The sequence below is a fragment of the Petaurus breviceps genome, unplaced genomic scaffold (assembly GCF_028583685.1).
Source record: "Petaurus breviceps papuanus isolate PSGF00001 unplaced genomic scaffold, PetGlider_PUasm1.0 140, whole genome shotgun sequence".
NCBI lineage: Eukaryota > Metazoa > Chordata > Mammalia > Diprotodontia > Petauridae > Petaurus > Petaurus breviceps.
In genome coordinates, this window is record NW_027185698.1 from 1,789,525 (window position 1) to 1,804,299 (window position 14,775).

The 14,775-nt window shown below is 37.7% G+C and overlaps 1 long non-coding RNA gene across 1 annotated transcript; it reads left to right on the top strand.

Annotated features, from left to right (window-relative positions):
* Window positions 1-11,547, top strand: LOC138146551 (uncharacterized). The gene is made up of 3 exons (XR_011164520.1): window positions 1-1,142; window positions 3,286-3,546; window positions 6,492-11,547. It is a non-coding gene; the product is annotated as an uncharacterized lncRNA (long non-coding RNA).
* The last annotated feature ends 3,228 nt before the right edge of the window (window positions 11,548-14,775 follow it).

Sequence of the window (14,775 nt, forward strand, 5' to 3'; positions counted from 1 at the left end):
GGTAACTACTTCACTATAATTGATTTCCTTCCCAATCCTACATATTTTATTTATGCACTTGAAAACCATTATTCTGAGATGGGGTACACAATATGAAAAAGGTTAAGAATTCTTGATCTAAATAGATATATTCTCTCTCTCTGTAGTACAGTGTAAAGGAAGTGTTATCTACAAACAGTGATGTGTTGGTAAAAGTTAAACAATTGGCTCTTCAAAGTTAGCAGGACACACTTTTAACTTTAACCTTTATTATTTAAATTTTCTCTATCACTTTCTTAAACCTAGATAGTCAACAGAACAATAAATCAACCCTGATTTGCTGCCTCTGTGGATTTCCAAGATGTTATTGGTCATAGTGAATATTTAACAATCAGCTCTCCTAGTCTGTAAGAACTGACTCCAGCACACCCTTGCACCATAAGATATCACCCCAACCATTCTCTAAAGACTTGGCAGGTAACACAAGTCTCTACTTTTTATTTTTAATCGATGAATTGTGGAGAAAGATGTTATATCAATTAGTTCATAAATTCGATCTTCCCTCTGCCTTTTTCTCCAACTTCCACTGTTTACTGTGACATACATACACATATATGCACACACTTACAGTATTGTGGGACAAAACAGTTATTCTTCTTAAAGAACACATAACCAGGAGAGAATCAGAATTTCAAACCCAACAGGGATCTCAAGGATAACTTACTTTGACCATTTGATTTTACAGATGAGGAAATGTAAGCCCTGGAGGTCTTAGCCAAGTTCACATGGCCAGGGTGGCTGAGCCAGAACTCAGACCCCAGTTTCTGGATTCGCAGGGCCATGGTATTTGTCAACACCCCTAAAGAGTTGCCTCTCTCTGTTCTAAACAGAGTTTTCACAGAGACTCCCCTGGGCACCAAGGTTGGTTCTGGTTTGCATTGTAGGGATTTCAGAGGAAGGAATTAGGAGATGTCAATCAGAATGACAGAGAGGGGGAACCTAAAGAAATAGTGAAGCCAGGCCAGAAGCAACATGCCCATTTACAGACGCCACTTTCCTCCCTTTGGGCCAGTGGCAGCATGTCATGGTGACACCAGCAGCATTTAGACCTAGGGAAATTTTCCTTCCAGTGAAAAGGAAACCTTGAGAGGATGAGACCAAAGGTAAGCACAAGGATTCCGGGAAACAGCCATATGCTCCCGGTCACCAAAGCCCTAGGTTGTCCAATTACACAATACCATTAATTTGATCAAAGAGTTGTAGCCAACAATCCCAACTGAACAGGAAAGCATACCAGGGAAAAGAGCCCTTTGTCCTTCGGCTGCCTGGAATCCGGATGTCTTTGCTGCATGGCGTTGAGCTGGGAAGAGGGCGGAAGCAGGCTGGGGGGGAGGGGCAGAAGGGGTTCCTTTACTAAGCCTGTCTTTTCATCACTAGGTTCTCATACTAAAGGGCATCCTGTGAGCCTCTGTGGCCTTTTATTTGACTCTACCATTTTTCTTAAAGGCACCACTGGTTCTCCCACTCCTTTTGTGTGTGTGTGTGTGTGTGTGTGTGTGTGTGTGTGTGTTTTCCCCTTTTCACTCCTACACCAGTTTCCTATCTTCTCCCTTATTTTCCAGAACCCCCACTGGCTTTGCCTGATTTGAATCTTCACCTTGGTATTTGGTCTAATCCAGCATCAAGAAAGTTGGCTTTCCAATTTAACTCTTTTGGTCCCTCTCAGCATGTAGCTTCCGAAAGGAATTTTTTATACCATCATTCGGGTCACATTCTTGACCTTGTTGTTTCAGGTGCCTGATAATTCCAGGCAAATGATTTGGACTCCCATGCACACTGATTTTATTTTCTTTCCTGGTCAGTCAGAGCCCTCCTTTCTTTCTTTTTATAACACTTTTCACTGTTCTTGCAGGCTGTATTCATTCTCTGCTGCTGTCACTGACTGGCCTCCATAAATTACCTTTCTGTTCTATCTCACCCTCTCTTATCAAAGGTCTTGATATGACTGTCTCTGGGATGCCCAGATAGGTTTTTTTTTTTATTTTAACCCTGCATGCTCTCATATTTTGTAGACAAAAGCATTTAGATGACGAAGATTAGGGCTCTCAGACAATTGTGTTCATTTTGAAATGGTTCTCCAAACACACAATGGGCTATTGCTGCTTTGTAGTTTGGCTAAGAAAAAATCCTGAGCTTCTCAAAAAATACCGTTAACTCCCCCAAATGTGTTTTGATCCAAGCCATATTCTTAGACTTTTGAGATAAAAACAATTCTTCATCATTGCATTCCCCTGTCTTTGTTACCACAGTCTCTGTTCTCTACCTGTTTTGAGGAATTAAGGAGATAACTTTTTCGTTTTTCAAACAGTCAATAAACAAGCATTTCTTGACTATGCTGCGTGCTAGACAATTTGTGGGGGAAAGGGAAGAAGTGCCTTCTGATCTGAAGAATACGACAGCTTAGTTGAAACAGACAAATCTAAGACACAGTTGGTAAAGCCTTAATGAAGCAGAAAATTAGATACTAAATTGTGAGGTGAATATGAGCAGTCAATGTTGTATGAGTTCAGAGAAAAGAGTTCAGTGAGAGGCAAAGTAATCCTGGAAGGCTTTTAGGAGGAGGCACACCTTGAGTGGAGTCTGAAGATTAGGAGGATCTGGACAGGTGCATCATCTTCCTTGGAGCTTTTGATCTTGCATGTGTTCAGTTTGGGGTGGGATTACTGGATTCAGCTCTTTCATGATTTTTTTTTCACTGTTTTTTGGGGAGGTGGCTGAGAAGGGGTGATGTGTACTCTGGCTGTCTGAGATCCAGACAGACCTGCTACATCTCGTCCTCAGGGATCAAAGTCACTTTCTTTTAATGCCACTGACTTAAACCCTAGCCTGAAGAGTTCCCCCAATTTAGGGAACCAATAACTAGTACCCTAGTTCCATTTAATGATTTTGGACCAGGTAGCTTTTACAAAGGGACATGACAGGAACGAAGATATGACAGGAAAAAACCTACAAACATTTTCTCCAGTATTGGGGTGTATAATTTCCACTTCCTCACACACTTAGGACTTCAGTCTTTGTGAGATGAGTGGAGGCAGGACAGGGAATTAGGCTCAGCATTTAGCTCTGTTCCTGAATAGCACTGGTCCCAGCAAGTTCACATCACAAAAGCCTTGGTGTATGACTCTTTCAGCTGGCCTCAGGTCACTCTCAAAGATCACCTTGCTTTTTGGGGAACTGATGTGTTGGCTGTAAAATCTGGCCCGGATTATGATTCTTGAACTCTGCTAACTCCTTTTCCTGATCCAGGTTGGATTCTCTACTCTCCATGCCCAGGACGAAAAAGGAAAAAATGAAAGGACCAAGGAAGCCTTGTTTCTTGGGAACTATATGTCCTTAGAGGGGAAGAGAGCCCAGAGGCCTTTTACAGCAGTCACTCACTAGACCAAAAGGAATCACTTTCTTCACAGAATGTAATAAAGAGGTAACTGTAGCTGACTCAGGCCCTTTTGAAGACTCCAACAGCTCCAACTACACAGCCAATGGAGAAAGGCCCCTTTCAACCACAAGGTAGGTCAACTAGAGTCAGTGATAGAATGTTCTCAAATAGTCTGGTCCCTCTAAGGCACTTCCCTTACATATCATCAGGATTCTCCTGTAATCAGCAAGCTAGCATCCTCTGCCAAGAAATGGTCAAGGTATGCATTAGACCCCTGTTACACTTCTATTTTTTTTTTAAGTTGGGCTTAATAAACACTAAATAAACTGAGCATTTCCATATATAAAGTAGAACGGAAAAGTAGAATTACACATTGAACCATGAGCCTCTATTATGGATAGCTTGCCTTCTATTTAGGTATATAATACATTTAACTTGAACATTACTTTCAAAATACACCTCCTTGTCTATGTTTCCTTCTGACTTTCTCTTCTCTTCTGTGCATTTTAAAAAATGCCTCAGTAACATTCTCTTCCTCCTCTTCTCCTCCTCCTCCTTCTCTCTCTCTGTCTGTGTCTCCCTCTCTCTCTCTCTCTGTCTCTGTCTCTGTCAGCAAACCTATTGTTAACAATAATGCTAATCCTACTACCTCCCTACTTAACCCCTCCCACTAAAAAAAGAGAAAATCAAAATCCTTGTAATAAATACGTAGAGTCAAACAAACTAGCTTCCCACATTGACAGTATCTAAAAATATATCTCATTCGACACTGAGTTCATCATCTCTGTCAAGAGGTGACTAGAGTGCTACAGCATCAGTCCTGGGGCATCAGGATTCTTCATTGCTTCTTTAATGGACTTTTTAAGTTGAGAATCAGCTCTAAAAATTATGTTTAAATCGATCTGTGATTTCCCTGGTATATGTACTCCTTCTCCTGGTGTAGATAGCAATCTAGGCACACCCCCTTAGGACAAAATACTCTTGTCCGTGTCTTTCTGTGACTCCTTACAGAATCTATCCAACATGCTGGAAACTTGTCTCTGTTGTTTTTTTTAATATGTCACGGATACCAATGTAACACCCAGGCTATCCATCTGTTATTTTTCTTTTTAATACCAATATTCTCCCAGAGATATTATGTAGTTTTGAGTTCTTGATCACCATAATCTCAGAGGACTTGCACTTGCAGGTGGCCCAAGAGGCACGGTGAGTATATGTTGACTACACTATATTACCAACAATTATACAAGCAATAACTTGCATAAAAAACATCATCAATTATATATATTCCAAGAAAAGGAGGTGGGCTGTAATAATTCATGAGTGATGGGTTTCAACTCTGGATGATTAAAAAAAAATTAAGCCTGATAGTGAAATAATTCTTAAGTGGGGACCTGAAAGGGTATAAAATTTCTCAGTGACTTACTTTGACACTCAATAAATGCTTGTTAACTAACAACATAGATGGAAATATAAAATACCCCAGCCATGCTAGCTTCCTTCATCTATGCAGACCCAAGATGGCAAGTAATCATTTTGACTGATTTTCAAAAAACTGAATTAACTGATTTTTAAAAATCTTGATTCCTCCAAATTAAGTGATTTAGTCATTATATTAGACACAGTTACAGATTTAATGAAAACCTATCACAAAAATAAAAGGAAAGGCAGAGCTTATGATTTTTTAAAAACTCATAGACTTAATTATTTAAGGATATGCCAGTATGCATAGTTGCCCTATTGCAAAACAGAGTAGTAGTGTGGAAGAAAGAGTATTAGACGCATATTCAAGAGATTTGTCTGGCTATGTGACCATGGGCAATTCACTTGACCTCTGACTCTCAGTTTCCTCAACAGTAAAACAGGGATAATAATAGATGACCTTGCTCTTTCACATGATTGCTGTGAAGAAAATACTTTATAATTATATAAGGGTTATAAAAATGTGAATTATTTTTCAAAGGGTAAGTCAATATGACCATTGTCACAATCAGACTAGTGAATCTAGTCAATAGGCCTGGCATATTGCTAGGATCAGAGCCAATGAATGCTCTGGGGTCAGAATTTAATGACAGCAGTCTAAAAACTTCTGGGAATTGGTAAGCATCCTATGTAAAGTCCATGACATGCAGAGAAAGAGATGATAGGGTATGGTATGGTTTTGTTTTTGTCTTTGTATTCCTAGCACCAAACATAATATTTTGTCCATAATAGGCACTAAATAAATGCTTATAGAATTGAACTGGCATGTCTCTGTTCCTTCTAGTCTTCTCTCCAAAAAAATACGACCTAGTCACCAGACAACTATTTGATCTATTTCCCCAGAGTTAAACTAATGCTGACTATTGATAATCCAACTTTGAAAACTTATAAAATCTAAGTTATGGTTCTATTGTGCTTTGGTATAGTCAAACAAACAAAAAAAACCCACTTGTGGTAGTCTCTGTAGTTACCCCCATAAATAAATTGAATGGATTATAATGAAAATCCTTGTGAATCAGTGGTTTCTTCTATAAACACACCACCATTTCCCTTTCAAGAAGTGATCCATTTAAAATTGTTCTTCTTTCAAGCTTAGAAAAAAAAATCTAGCTTCACCAACAAAAGATTTTATTCAATTTATAGCTTTATTTTTTTTTGAAGATTCTAGATGTCTGATGAAGAAAGTCGAGAGAATGATCTGTAATTCAAGCAGACTCTTTTGGGGGGAGGCTTTTGGGGGTGTCAGTGTCTACCTATGTTAGCTCCTTATCCTGATTTCATTTCAGCCACACCACAGCAGCTCCTCTGAGAAGCTGCAATGACTCATTCACATCACTTGATTAAATGTCAAGCATAATATTACCAGAGTATTATTACCTCTGCAACCAAGGTCATTTTTTAACAGAATCATAGGGCTGTAAGGGGGCAACTAAGGGTCATCTGGTCCATTCCCCTGATTTCAGGTGAAATAGAAAATATATTTTGCAAGTCTCTTGGCTATGTTTCCTTTTACAAATGTAGTTTTCATAAAGTGCATCTTACCAAGGTTGTGGTTTGTTGGCTGAAAATGGTTTCTGCTATTGTCAAAAAACAGTATTCGAAGAAGGATGAGCAGAGCATGGGAAGAGGAAACAAGAATGATGTGAGAAGAAAATTGGAGACTGAGAAAGGAGAAATACTGAACAGGTTAGAAATACAAAAACAGGATTGGAAGTGGTAGGTAATAAATGTGGGAAAACGGAGGCACAGCAAGAGAGATCCACATGGATTGAGCACCAGAAGGATTTGGAAGACCTGAGTTCTGGTGCAACATCTACCATTAGCTACTAATGGCTGAATGATTCCTTAGAGTTCACTGAGAAAAAAAAAAAGAAAGAAAAGAAAAGCCCCCAAAGCTGCTGGAGAAAACAACAAAAGAAAATTAGAACACAAGCTTCTTGAGGGCAGGGACAGTTGTGTTTTTGTCTTTATATTCCTAGCACCAAACAGGGTGCTTGGCATTTACCTGATACTTGAATGGACCTAGACTGTCAGTGGTGCAAATTGCAACGTATTCATGACTTTTCATCCTTTGTGAATCTGATTCATGTTCCCCTCACCCCCAAATCTTCCATAGCTCAGGGATTTTCCTCTAGAGCTCTTGGTGTTGTGTGGGTACCAACAGAACACATGGGCTGTCCAGTCATTTTCCCTCACTCACCCTGCATGAATAGCCCATCTCCTTTTCCATTCAAATTTCTCTCTGGGGAAAATCTTTATGTCACTTCACTAGTATAATTACAGAATCTCAGAATTTCAAATTTGGAAGAGGCCTCAGAGGTCATCTAGTCCAACTCGGACCAGAAAAACGATGCACTTTCTAACATACCTGATGGGTAGTTATCCCACCTTTGCCTGAAGACCTCGGGTGAGGTGGGGACCCAGGACTTCTTGAGGAAGGAATTCTAACCATTAGTACATTTTTTCCTGACATCAAGCTTCAATTTTTCTCTTTACAATTACTACCCATTATTCCTAGGTCTTCCCTCTGGGACCAGGCAAAACAAGTCTAAACCCTTTTCCACGTGATAGTTCCTCCAATCTTCATTGCTAATGAAGTCTACTCATGCCCACCATCTGTCTCTTCATTATTCTGTAGGTGATCCACAATTTTAATCCTTTGTCACTTTTAGTTTATTTGATCTGTTTTATTTTTATATTAAATACATTTATAGATTACTCTCACTGCATGAGAGGTCTCATAACAAAGTAAACAACTAAATAAAACTAATAATGCAGTGACCTCATTTGAAAGTACATACATTTCACATTGGCAGCATACCTCACTTCTCTATTTTAAAAAAATAGAATAGAAATAGAATAAAATAAAAATCTAGCTTATTTCCCTCCCACCCTTATCCCATTAGGAGAAAAAAAGGAAAAACTAACAAATTTCTCATCAATATGTATAATCAAATAAAACAAATTCTCTCAATGGTTATACACAAATGTATGTGTGTAAATATGTACACACACATATGCATCTAGATAGAGGTATAGATATATAGAGATAGAGATATAAATAGAGATGTCTTCTCTGTACCCTAATTCTATCCTATATCTGTCATGGATAGTATGTTTCATCATCAGTCCTCTGGAATCACAAATTGTCATTGTACTGTTCAGAGTTCTTACAGCTTCAGAGGATGTGATAGTTGATGGTTTGCAGTCATATAGCTTCACCAGAAAACTATTGATGTTAAAAAAAAAAAGATGGGCCTTTGTTTCAGGGAGAAGTTTGGGTTCATTATAAATACTATGCTTTTTCTCAAATGGAATCCAGCCTGCTTGCTTCCTATTCAATTCTAGGCCCCAATTCATTGTCCATATGTCATGTCTGTCCAAGATATAAATATTTATGGACTGTATCCATGGGCTGTATAATCAACTGCATATCATAGCCTAAACTGTAGCCATTCTTCACCTATTTATTTTTTACTATGGGGAGAGTAATGTCAAACCCTTAGGGTTTCCTTGAGAATCCTGATGGAAGAAGTAGTCAACTACCCTCTGGGGGCTCAACCTGTCAATGTCAGGAGGATTGCATGAGTGAACCCAGACAATGCTCGATAGGCATTGAAGACACCTTGTTGGATGAGAGCATTTTAAGGCAGCATTTTGCTCTATTTAATAAAATCATGATTTGTTTGGTTTTTTTTAATTGCTAACACTCAATAATCACAATGGGTTTTTGTATTCTCTACTTCTTTTGTTTAATTAGGTAGCCATAAATACATGGTGTACTATTGAATGTCACTTACAAAGGCTTGCCTCATGCCTCAATTAAGAATTCTTTCCAAGCTATGTAGATTATTTTCAAAGATTTCATGGAGATGGGAAATTTAGCATATGATTCAGTAGTTATTGATGTTTTCTTGATTACCTTTTAGGAGGTAGTAATACTATTACTTTTTCCAAGCATTTTATATCCTCCCCTATTTCTGATACTTGGGAATGGACCCTTTAATGACTTCAAAATTGCATTGGTTCCAATAAGGACATTTTTGTGCTTGATGTGGTCCAGTTAATCTTCACTCCTTTGTTTTCTCTAGCAGACTTTATATTTTCTCATGTGTCACATATAGGACTATGATATTAATGTCCATATATGGTAGCTCAATTATTGATGGGAAAAATGGTTTGTTATAAAATTCCTTTATATTTTTTCAATCTGTTTATTGTCCTTTCAGATTCATCCTTAAATGTCATTGGAATGACTAGGTTTAATTGAGACCCTCAAGAACATTTCTGCAAACCCATTTTTCTCTCCATTGCATCACAGTGTTTTACATAAAATTTTACCTACAGGTTTGTTTGTTTGGGTTTGGTTTTTTTGGGTTTTAGTTTCTTATTGTCTTTAGATGTTTGATAAAATCAACTTCACAAACGTCTTTGTTACTCAGTAGAATGGAAGATCCATGAGAGCAGGCACTACTTCCCAGTGCACACAATTACTGCTTACTATTTGTTGATTGATTGGTTAATCTTTCCAGGGAGAAACTATGAGCTATTCTCCCATACAGGAGTAATCTCCTTTTGCTTCTGCTTTCATTTATATATATTGAGAATGCCAAGATAGACATGACTCAGTTTCTCCTACAGTATGTTTGTTTGGTGATCCCTGGACAGGGACCTCATACATAAAATACTTAAAGATTATTTTCTGTTTTCCTTAGTTTCATGGGTAACCATGGCTAAAGACTTCATCATTGAGTCACCAGTCTACTGGTGATGAACGTTTTCATACTTAGCAAGACTGGGTCCTTGGAAGGCTGATGTAGTCTGTTACTAGAACTATACTCAAAGCCTTGCTAGTATGACAAAACTTTCCAGAACTTTCCCTTCATTGGCATAGCCTTTGAGAGCCCAGGGTTCATTTCCACACTGCAATGAAACATCAGAATAGGACTTTGTAGAAACCTTGGATATACTAGATATTTTAAAATGCTTATTGAATTGAGCACCTGGCATATAATGAGCATGTATATAGGAGTTATTAACCTGGCATCTATGAATTTCTTTTTAAAAATATTTTTAAAATTAGTAGACTAGCTATACCAGATTTCAATCTGTATTATAAAGCAGCAGTCATCAAAACTGCTTGGTACTGGCTGAGGAATAGAGGAGTGGATCAATGGAATAGATTAGGCACACGAGATTCAGAAGTCAACGCCTATAGTAATCTATTGTTTGATAAACCTCCAGAACCTGGTTTTGGGGATAAGAACTCACTATTTGAAAAAAACTGCTGGGAAAACTGGAATATAGTATGGCAGAAACTGGGCATAGACCATTATCTAACACCATATACCAAAATCAAGTCTAAATGGGTGCATGATCTAGGTATAAGGTTGATACTGTAAGCAGTCTCCTAAAACAAGGAATAGTTTACCTATCAGACTTGTGGAGAGGGAAAGACTTTATGACTAAATAAGAATTAGAGAACATTATAAAATGTAAAATGGATAATTTTGACTACACGAAATTGAAAAGTTTCTGTACAAAAAAATCCAATGTAACCAAGATTAAGAGGGAGGTGGGAAATTGGGAAAAAATCTTTACAACCTATGTCTCTGACAAAGGACTAATTTCTAAAATATACAGAGAATTGAGTCAAATTTATAAGGATACAAGTCATTCCCCAACTGATAAATGGTCAAAGGATATGAACAGGCAGTTTTCAGAGAAAGAAATTAAAGATTTCTATAAGCACATGAAGAAATGCTCTAATTCACTATTGATTAGAGAAATGCAAATCAAAACAACTCTGAGGTACCACATCTCACCAGTCAGATTGGCTAAGATGACAAAACAGGAAAATGACAAATGCTGGAGAGGATGTGGGCAAATTGGAACACTAATGCATTGCTGGTGGAGCTGTGAACTGATCCAGCCTTTCTGGAGAGCAATCTGGAATTATGCCCAAAGGGCTATAAATACTTTCATACCCTTTGATCCAGCAATACCTCTCCTAGGATTATATCCCAAGGAGATCATAGAAATGGAAGAAAGACCCATATATACAAAAATGTTTATAGCAGCTGTTTTTATGGTAGCAAAGAATTGGAAATTAAGGGGGTGCCCATCAATTGGGGAATGGCTGAACAAGTTGTGGTATATGCATGTTATGGAATACTATTGTGCTATAAGAAACGAGGAGCAGACAGTCTTTGTATTTACCTGGAAAGGCTTAAAAGAACTGATGCTGAGTGAGAAGAGTAGAACCAGGAGAAATTTGTACAGTTACAGACACAACGTATGTGTGATGACCAACTTTGATAGACTGGACTCTTCTCAGCAATGCAGTGATATAAGTCAATCCCAAAAGACTCATGTTGGAGAGAAATATGTGCATCCAGAGAAAGAACTAAGTTTATATCCGGGTGGAAGCAAAATACCTGATCTTTTTCCTTCTCTTATTTAGTTTTATGTCTTCTTTACCATTTTTCATTCCAGCTGGTACAATCCGTCCTTATAACCTGACTAATGTATAATGTAAAAGTATTTACAGATCCTATGCTTGACTATAAGCTGCCATGGGGGGGAGAGGAGGGAGGGGGACAAAATGTGAAACTCAAGGAATTGTGGAATCGAATCCTACAAACTAAAAGGAAACAAACAAATTAATAAAAAAAGATAAAAAATAAAAATATTTAATAACTATATTTCAATTTAATTCAGTTCCTTGGCAATCCTGTGAATTTTATTTTTTATATTTAAAAATATCATTCAGAAAAAGGGTCTCTGATGCAAAAAATGTTTAAAGTCCCTGATTTCATAGATGCTCTATTTATTTACAAAATCAAGAGAAAAAAATAGGAAACTTGAAAAAGCTGATAAGGAATGAAAGAAGTGGAAGAGAAATAGAAAATTAAACCAGCAACATACCAAACAGTCAGGTTTCCCATCTTTCCAATTTGTGATACTGAATACAAAACTGAACTGAACTTCTAGAAGTCATATGAGGTGGACAATACATACCTCAGGCTGCTGCTGCCTTCAGTGGCAGCTATACAATATCTGAATGTAGACAATATCTGAATTGTTTAAGAAATGTAAGTGGCTCCCATATGACCAGAGGCTGTATGTTCCCTCTCTTTGTGCAAAGCTCCCACTGACATCAGAGGTGACTTCCTGTATAACTAAATGCTTAGTATGCATGCAGCTTTAACCAAGAAGTAGAGGCCTTGCTTAGAGTCCCATGCAACACTGAATCAGATACCTTTGAGCTAGTAGGCTCAGTTTGTGATGCATACACTTGATTTTCCATATGACTTCCCAAAGTTTCTGGATTCAGCTTTATGCATAAAGTTGCTACCAGTTTAGATCAACCGTGTCAATGCAAATATCACTCCAACACAAAGGATATACATTTTTTAGAAAATCTCAATATTTCCTAAATATATAAATGTAATTTCTCTCTAATTCAATTTCTAGGAAACCAAGAACAAAGGGTACTCATTTTAGGGTAATTTTCAGTAATTTCTTTTTTATTTTTTCAAATGAGCAAATCCCACAGTGCAATATATTTCTTAGATCTTTAAGACAATAATTGGTGCCTTACATAAATGGGCACATCTCCTGGGTTGCTTATTAATTTGACAGTTTATGATTGGGCATCTAAGAACATTTGCACAGACAATCATTAAGTTTTATGGGTCAGCTCTAAAAGAAAGCTTTTGAAAATTTAGCCCATATGTATTTTCATTGTTCTTTCCCACATTGTATTTGGTACATTCATGCTTCCCATATTTTTGTCCTTTTCTCATGTATAAGTTTCCCCTGGGTGGTCATTTAGCTCTGCCTGAACTTTGGTATCTCAAGTGGGCCTATTATTTTTTTTTCACACATTTCATCTTCTTCTTACCTTGCCATTTGGATAGAGTATTTATGCCCTTTTTGAAGTGAGTCATCATTTGGGAAATAAGGTAGATGGCACAGGGTGCTATGGTCTTGCATGAATGGGTCGGCAAAACCAAAGACCTCTTCCCCTGCTTCTTCTTAGGCATCTGATTTTTTAATTTTCTCCAGAGTGCTTTTGTTTAAACATTAAACAAGTTGGTAGTTTCTAGTTCTTTCTTAGAATTTTAAGAGGACTATTTGGCTTAATATTTTATGAATTACAAAAGGCCATTGGTTCACTTTATCACATCTAGCAGAAGCTAAATGGTATGGTGGATAGTGTCCTGGATTCAGTCAGTAAAAACTGAATTTGAATTCTGCCTTCTAGACACTAGTTGTGTGAACCTGGGCAAGTCAGTCAACCTCTCTGAGCCTCAATTCCCTTGTCTGTAAAATGAGATGGTTGGAGTCGATGGCATCTAAGATCCTTTCCAGCTCTTCACCTAGGATGCTAGGATCTCCACCAGTTGGGTTAGTTCAGTGGTTCTTCCTGGTACTCCCACTGGGGCATCAGCATCAATTGCCCTTTTAAGGGAAAATTCTTATCCCCATCCTCAACATAGTCAGGAGCATTTTGGAAAAAAAAGTATCTTTTACCAAAATGCTTTGTAAATGTGAAGCCAAATCTCATAGGATTAAAGATTTAGAACTGGAAGGGATCTCAGAGGCCATTTAGTCCAACTCCTTCATTTTAGAGATGAGGAAACTGAGCCCTAACTTGTCCAGGTATGCAGAGGTGAATTTGGTGTCAGAGTTGGGATTTGAACCAAGAACCATGGACTCCAGAGATAGTTCTCTTTCCACTATATCAGGCCATCTCCTGGGTCACACAGGTAATCATCAGGAATCAAACCCAGGTATAGACTTAAAAGAAAGGTCATCCTTGATATAAAATCTAAGGATTTATTCAACTGTACCTTTATCAAGAATAGTACAGGTTGGCAAGATAGTCTTATTTATCCTGGGGGGTTTGGTGGCTATGCCCACCATATTATTCACATCACTTTCCTCTTGCAGCTTCTTTATTATGCTTTTCTTTGGTATGCCCTGTCTGATTTATGTATCTGGAGCCACTCCCTTTTCAGCAACACAAACAGACGTGCTACATAACTGAAAGGTGACCTTTACACATGAAAAGAATTCTGATGAATTGCAGGAAGTAATACACTGTGCAGGGAAAAGGAGTCCCTTGATCTTTTTTTATGGCAAGCACTTCCCATGAAGAACACTCTGAAACTAATGGAGTTCCTTAAGTGGCAACTAGAAAGACACCCTAGAGTATTTCAGAATATCCCTGCTTACTTAGCTCTCTGATTTATTTCTTCAAAATGTGTAATGATACCAGGGATTAAAGATGAGTAGAGGGAATGACAAAAGACATTGAGATTGATTACTTAGGTATCATTGGACACAGAGAATATGCTGGGCCCTCTATGGAGCACATCAGAGATACTATGCCTGCCCTCTGGGAATTTAGACTGTAAGACTACATGAGAATATATATATATATAACCTGGAATTGGGATTTAAAAAAAAAATATATATATATATATATCTTAATGGGTTGCATTTGATTTGGACAACGATGTGCCAGGCATTGTGTCCTTTGCATAGGGTACTTGGGATATAAAGACAATAATGAAATGATGCCTGAGAAGAAATGAAACTGAGAGAAAGCTTTCATGATAGGAGTGGGGTAATGGGCCACATGTGAACTCCTCAAAGTCAGAGACTGGCTTTCTTGATTTTTGTTTGTATTTGTATTCCTAGCACTTAGCCTAATGCCTGGCATATAATAAATACTTGTTGATTTGACAAGAAAGAGGAGAGAACAAGTATAGTGTACAGTAGTATATAGTATTGTAGTATAAAAATACTGTACTGTACTGCATGATACTATATTACTACATAATATAGTATAATATGGATGGTGTCAT